We start from the raw sequence: 7,770 nt of genomic DNA, 5'->3' as shown, positions 1-7,770 counted from the left end.
AATAAAAAGAAACAATGAAAACAAAACACTAAAATATGCTCCATCTTGCTGTTTTCCAAAAGCCCACCGCCTCCTTATGACTGGAGGCTTTTGGCCCTTTTCGTCATTATGTCTCAGGCAACAAATAATTCTCAGAAAATGGCTGACGTTGATGTGCACGCACACACCGCCATGAAAATGTAACACTATCTGTGTGTTAAAATTAGAGAGCCAAACAATGTAGGAGTAATCGAGCTACACCAAGGTTTCAAAGGCGCAAAAGCAATAATGACAGTGATGCTGTAACTGTAAGCAACACTCAATCCCTCATACAGCAAGTCCAAAAGTGCAAAAGAGTTAATTCGACTGGAAAAGGCTGCTTCTATACTAGTATTATCTTAAACATTGCCTTTGTTTTAAAGCAACCAGGTAAAAAAAAACACCATCTCATCTGGCAGCTGAAGGGCAAGTGTGATCTGACTGAACTGCTGGAAGGTTACGTATTACACAACAGGATTACAATAATTCTCATTTGGGTCACTGACATAATACAGCATTTAAATATAGTTAATTCACTACTGCTTCCAAATTATTCTGCGTAGTTTCAAACAGCTAAGCAAGTCTCAGAGGTGTCAAAGGAGAGGATCCTCCTGAGGTGACATCAGGATGGAGATGTATCCGTCTCAACCAGCACTGATGGAAATGATCTTGACGTGAAGTGTCTTGGTAGAGAAAGTTTTCAAGATTGTTGTAATAAAACGACGCGCTGTAACGCACTTCCAACTCCCCCATCATTTGTCCCTGCCTCACGTCCCTCCCCTCCCTCACCAGCCGTCCTCATCCCATCCCAACTGCCTCTAAACAGACGCACCGAGGATGAGATGTGCTGAAGTGGGATTGGCGGAGGGTGGCGGAGTGTGGGAGGATAACAGGTGTTTGCAGACAGACTGCAGATAGGGAGCGTAATTGAGTCGGTGAGCGACCTCCAAGGGGAAGGTCAAGCACCAGCAGGCAAATGCACTGTCAGCTATTTGCATATTCCAAATGGATGACACGATCGCTGTAATGCTGAACTCGCCCTTAAAAAAACTGTGGAGAAAAGAGAGAAAAGAGGAGTTTGTGCTCTGTTTATCCGTCCTCTCCTCCCTGTTTCACCATCATCCTGTCAATGGTCGTCTAAGTGCTACAGCTGAATCACTGCATGAGAGCGTCCAAACCACCTGTCTCCTGATTAACTTGCAGAACACACAGTTTGGCACGCCGCCGTGTTATTGAACTAACGCAGAAATCAGTACTTCCTATAGTTTCAGTTTTATGTGTTTACTATTTTACTGAAGGACAGAGGTATAATGTATCTCCAAACCTGGGGACTGTGGTTTAATAAGGCAGATAAAAGCAGTGAGACCATTAAAAAACATCAATTGGAAATGTACTGGAGGCTTGAATCTGAAACTGGCAGTATTACAGATCGTCCTCAGAGAAAAATATTAATTACCAACAGGGAGGCACAGAATTTAGATGTAGGGAAACATTGTTCCTCTTTGATGATTTTGTAAATATATTTGTAAATATATCACAGCAATAATATGACAATGCATGTAGACATTTAATTGCTCTTTTTCTATTCATGTTGTCTTTTTTTTTTTATTAAAAAAAAAGACAAATACAGGTACCAATTGCAGTCTGGGTGGCCATGTGAATCAGGGAGTGTCTTGATTAAAAAGCTATCTGTTGTAAGTTACAAACAAAAACTTCAAACTCTGTGTATTCTCAAAGATCATGTTCTGTATGATTTTTTTTTTCTGTTCTTTTATTTATGTGCCCGGCTTGGCTGCGCAATGAAAAAGTGCCAAAAAGTATGATTTCCATGACAAAAGCCTTCAACATATGGTTGGCTGCTTGAAACCTTCCATATGGTCCTCAAAGAAAAAAAAAAACTGATTAAGATTTTCCACTTTCTTCTTCACTCGCTCTCTCTCTTTATCTATCTCTGTTCCAGCTGAGTATGAAGAAACTTAAGCCATGATTGCTGAGGGGTGTTTTGATTTATCTTGTTCTGCTACAATTAATAATGATGACAACAATAGCAATGATAACGTTAATAAAAACAATAGCACAAGGAACCTACAAGTGCACTCTTATTTCTTTAAAACAGCAAAATTTGATTTATGCAGAGGAGAAAGGGGTGGTTTTTTTTTTAAATCACTGAAAAAACATGCACACACACGTATACATTTTCACACACACCCTGCATGTGTGTGCTGCGCAGGCCAACCTGTTCATTCAATTTACTGTATACAAGTGCTTGTATTTTCTGTTTTTGTCATAATATATATCTGTATAATATGAAACACACAGAAAAATGGTGAATCTGGAATGTGTTTGGAATAGCCCTCAGTCAACATTAACACAGTGAGTAATTATACTTTTGACTATAATGTGCCATCAGCTGTAGCCTCTGTCAATGTTTGATGAATCTTACGAGCTTTACTGTCAATTTACTAACTTTTAATTTCACCGCTACGAGGCACAAAAACGCCAATATCCTTTGTTTTTCCAAGGCGGCTGAGAGCAGGAATGGTCAGTGGACCTGACAACACCGATATAGCTTTGAATAAGAGCTCCTGAGATGTCGGCGTTATCAAAAGCAGAGGCATCTGTTCCACCACTATTAAGCCCTTCCTGGTCATTAAATTTTAATGGAACATTGATTTTATGCTGTAAGTACTCTTTCTGAGTGACTCAAAAGCCAGAGAAAAATATGGAACAAAATAAAAATGAATCACGACAGCGGACAGGGATTATTATTCTGGGGCTTTTCTTGATTGGTTTCCAGGGAATATACAACACTTGAATTCAATCGCTTCTGTCCTTCAGTGTCCTCCAGCAGCACAGCGACAGTATAATGAGACAGCAGGCAGTGCAGAGCAGAGCAGAGCAGGGACTCAGAAACAAGACACTTTGCTGCACTCTCCTCTCTTCAGTGTGGGAAAGCACTGATTGCCATAGCTGCTGTTACATGCTACCATGCTAGTTATGTTGCTGAAGGTAAACAAATAACTAAATAAACTGCCAAATGACAAGTTTTCAAGCAAACGTTGATTCTCAACAGCTCCCGCTGCTGCAGATCAGGATGTTGCAGACCGCACATCAACATTCATGCACGGTACTCACTCAAACTTTACCCTGGCAGATGTGCTCCCTTATCAGATTTTATGATGAAAGTAAATAACTTTTTTCATTACAAGCCAATGGACTATAAAATGGGACGCATGCAATCCAATTACATCACCCGAGGTTGTGCTGCGTGTGTGTAACAACGGCAGCAATCAGCACAGAGAGGCAGGTAGGGGGACGCTGCCCCTCCATACACGTCCCTGTCTCGCTCTACAGACAGTCATGCAGACTCAGAGCATATCAGGTAAATTATTGAAAGCAACCTGCAAAATTAAGCGAGCCACACACACTTCAGAGATATTGACCTGAGAACGGCATCACCTTCTGACTGACTGAGAGGAAAATATAACTGCCTTCTGATGGAGTGAGGTTACTGCACAGATCTACCTACAGCAGCAGACACAGCTGTTAAACAAGACAAACTAGAACAAGAAGCACGATACATTGGATTATCATGCAATTTATGTGGCGTGCATTCAAATTCTGAACTGTCCCCTGACAAATTATACCTATTGCTAAGATGACAGGAACAAACAGAAATATGGAGGAAAAGAAAAACTATATCTGTAATAACTTTTGTTGTCAGTATTTCAGTTGCAACTAGTGTCTTTCAGACGACATAGCAAACATGTCACCTTGGAGCTCAACCAATTAGGTAACTGATTAATTAGGCAATCAACATAAAACCCACCAGCAAATATTTTGATTCCTGAATTATCATTTGCTTGACAAAAATGGCAACAATTGTCTGCTTCCTATTATTAATAAATGTATTTTTTCATTTGTCATATAGTCAACTGAATATCTTTGGGGCTTGGTTTGGACTGAAGGATTGTATTTAGCATTAACCACAATTCACTGACTGTCAATCAAGTAATCAAGTAGACAACCTACCCTACACAGAAAAATTACCTGTATTGGTAACAATTTGTCGATGAATCAATTAGTCAGTCCACAAATAATCAATCTGCAACAATTTTGATGATCTATTAATCATTTCAGTTGTTCAATCCAGCAATAATCCCAAATATTTCCTGGTTCTAGTTTCTCAAATTTGGGTATCTACTGCATTTGCTAAGTTTTGTATGATTTTAACTTGGATGTAATCAGGTTTTGGGCCATTGGTCAGACAAAACTAGACCTCTGAAGACATCTCTTTGGCCAGTGTGATTGGCATTTTTCACTTTTTCTGACATTTCACAGAGTAAACAATTAATGGCTGATTCAATAAATTAATCAAAAGGAAGAACATTAGCTGTAGTCCTAGAAGAACGTGGAGTAAAAATATTGTTGAAGGGGTTCGCTGCCCATTTCAGAGTCAGTGTTGTGTCTCCCAGGTTGACCAAGCAAACAACATGCCATCTTTATCATCAGAAAAACAACCATTACTTGATTCCACAGTCCTCCAACTGGTGCCGGCCTCACCGTGACCCTTCACATACATGTGGCGCCATCTGTTGGCTGATCACCAACTGTCAGCATTAACAATTCAACAACAACAGACACAAGCTATTTTCTGTTGATGATGGTGGATTTCAACTGGATAATTCAGCTGGAGGGGATATTCTGCTCTTGGCTCTTTTATTTCCGAAATGAAAACACGAGTCACCTTTCAAACAGTGTTCATGCTATAACCAATCTACATGCACACTGACCAAAGTCGCTCAACAAGAGGTTAGAAAACCATTCGGTTCAACCAGTTAGGGCCAACCAACTGTAACTGCCCCTTTAAGAGCTAACAGTTTGTCTTTTCACATTCTGCATCACAGGAGAGATGCTCATTAAAAGCGCCTCCATTCCTCACTGTTTCATCAAGTGAGACTGCCAAGCTCTTTAACTCAGTGTTCTTGATGTTTGTGCTGTTTGTGTAAAACCCATCTGTTTCCTCGTCTCTCTGTTGGCAGAGGGTCCACCTCATCCGTATGCTTCTCTTTTTGAAGTCATGTCAAAATCGCATTTTTATGCATCTAAGATATCCAACTTGTCATCAGCACTCAAGCAAAAGTCAAGGAGGGTACTCCTTAAATAGCTCCTCTTTTCCTTCATATAAGATACATGCAGACAAAAGGATAGAAAATGAATTGCAGATGTGAGGTATTTAGCATTTGTTTTAGATATAAATAAGATAATTTTAACAATGCTTCTATGGTTTTCTATGTTGGCATTTAAGCTTGAACAGTTAAAAAAAATGTTATTCTGCTTCAGTTTTAGGGGTGAAGTTAATGAACTGGAGTCTAAATGGAAAGTAAGTCTACAATTCAGTTCACATCTAAATAATCTCCAAAACACCACTTATTCTCTCTCTGGGTGAGGCTGCGAGAGCAAATATGTTTCAAGGCAAAGAAGATCATTAAACAGAAATCGTGTTCTGGGCAGCTGTACTCGAAGGAGATAGTGCAGAAAATAATTTCATAGGTTTAAGCAGCCAGAGCCACCAGTGAATAATCAACATCACTGAACAAATCAGTCACACATTCATCCGCAAACACAGAAATATCCACTGCTGCTAAACCGTGTCATGATTTCAGACACATTCATCTATCACAAAGCTATAGTTTGAAGAGTGAAAATCGCCGTCAGAGAAATGATCAGTTTAGAAGCATGTCAACGTGTTAAAAAAAAAAAAAAAGAGAGAGAGAGAGAAGGTATAAATAAATATAGCTCACTTCCCTGTCGGAAAGCTGGCAGGTAATTTTCTCCAGCTGCTCTAAGTGTGACAATCCCACGGGGACTGAAATCTAATATTAACAGCAAATCATTATGTGGGAACTGTTCTTCCGTGACCTGCCGCTGTACCTGTGTGACTAACTCAATCTAAGTAATTGAGATATGTTAGCGACTAGAACACAGTCCTGCTGTGACAGCAGAGGGTCACGCAGAGTGTAGTGGGACTGCAAACACATCTCATCACCGGAGATGATTTACATGTCTATATGCTTTGACTGACAGGGTCTCTTCTCTTCGTGTGATAGGGTTTCGTTTGGTGCGTGATGAAATGGCTTTTGATTGACAGCAAAGAAGCGACTTGAATCTGACATTGTATAAAGCGGTGAATGCCCAGGGGGGATATGTCACCATACATATTTACTATACTGTAGTTATTCATACAGAAACACCAAGTCATGCAGCAAGCTGCACGATCCATGTCAGCATATTACAGTCTAATTGGAGTTTTCCTGTTGGTTTTACGCTATACTGGTGTCAGCTAAATTGCTCTTGAAGAAAAAAAAGTAGAAAATGTAAAGTGGCTTTCAAAAGTAAGCTGTTTTGGGGGAAATTATAAACAGAGTGTTGCTGCTACTGCAAAACTATCACTTGACAATGAAGCAAAAAACTTGATGACATTCACTGCAGCACCTAAAGTACAGCATGTGTTTGGTTCAGTTTTATTCTACAAGGATATATAACATACTGTTACCACTGTTAATGATTACATACTATATATAGACCTCCTTCATGTTGCAACTGATCCCCGTGTGACCAATTAATCAACATAAAAGGCGCTTCCATTGGAGTCCAAAGTATTTGTAATAATTCAATATAATGGCCTGCCTCTCCTGTCCAAGAAATCATTTTTAATTGTCTCATTAGAAGATGCTGTAGCTGTGGGTTGGAGAAAACAACAATAGTTCTGTTTCCGCTCCACTGCCACAGATCTTTGAAGCTTTCCACTTACCTGTGCAAAGCTGCGGGCCCAGACGTCCCTTCAGTAACCACAGCAACCTGGCTGGCTCTTTGAAATCCCTGCAAAAATAGAAAATCACCAAGTAGTGCACTTTGAAGGAGGAAGCCTATATCATGCGACAATACAAAACACTGACCTCATTAAAAACTATTGTCACCAAAGGATTCTGGGCTTGTAGCAGCTCTTTTCAACTGCATGACTAATTGCTGGAGAGAATTTTAATGAGACACAGTTTTGGCCGTGAAATGAATAAGTTATCTTACAAAAGGGGTAAAGTTTGTGTTTGGTATTACATGTATGAGCCATGAAACACTCAACAGCTACCACCAACAGAGTTTAAATGGTAAGAAACAGACCTGTTAACCTTCATGTTCTGTCTGACAGTTCAAAAAACACATTTAACATTGGTTCATTAGCTTGATGCTTCATGACTTTTTCTCATTTTATAGAAATTTCTTATTAATGTGATTTTGAGGACATGTTCAAGAGGTCAGCTACAGAAAATTGCGCATTACGTCTGTTGGTTTAAACACTGAGGAGTTTCACATGTCCCATATCTGCAGGTGGTGTTGACAGAACGTTCATGCAGCACTACCCCTCACAAATCTCAAATAAAGCACAATTTCTGTTATTAGAGTATTATGAGAGTTGGGTCTAACTGACCTAAAACCTATAATGTCACCATGTAGAGTAACATACTGTACGTGTCTTAGTCTGTGAATGACATTTGGCAAACAAAAGGAATGCAGGTGACATTAAATATTCCGTATTTGGTGCAATAACAATACTTCATGCTAACACAGTATGTGGCAAATGGAAGGTTTGACCTGTTAATACATTTCTACATAGTGCGTTTCAAAAGGTCAGAAGAAAACAGCATATTTAAAGGAAGAAATTGTGATTTTATTATTATTTTAACACCAAAAGCA

Source organism: Chaetodon auriga, chromosome 10 (assembly GCF_051107435.1).
Source record: "Chaetodon auriga isolate fChaAug3 chromosome 10, fChaAug3.hap1, whole genome shotgun sequence".
Taxonomy (NCBI): domain Eukaryota; kingdom Metazoa; phylum Chordata; class Actinopteri; order Chaetodontiformes; family Chaetodontidae; genus Chaetodon; species Chaetodon auriga.
The sequence above is the reverse complement of the archived record's forward strand: the minus strand, read 5'-3'. Positions refer to the sequence as shown.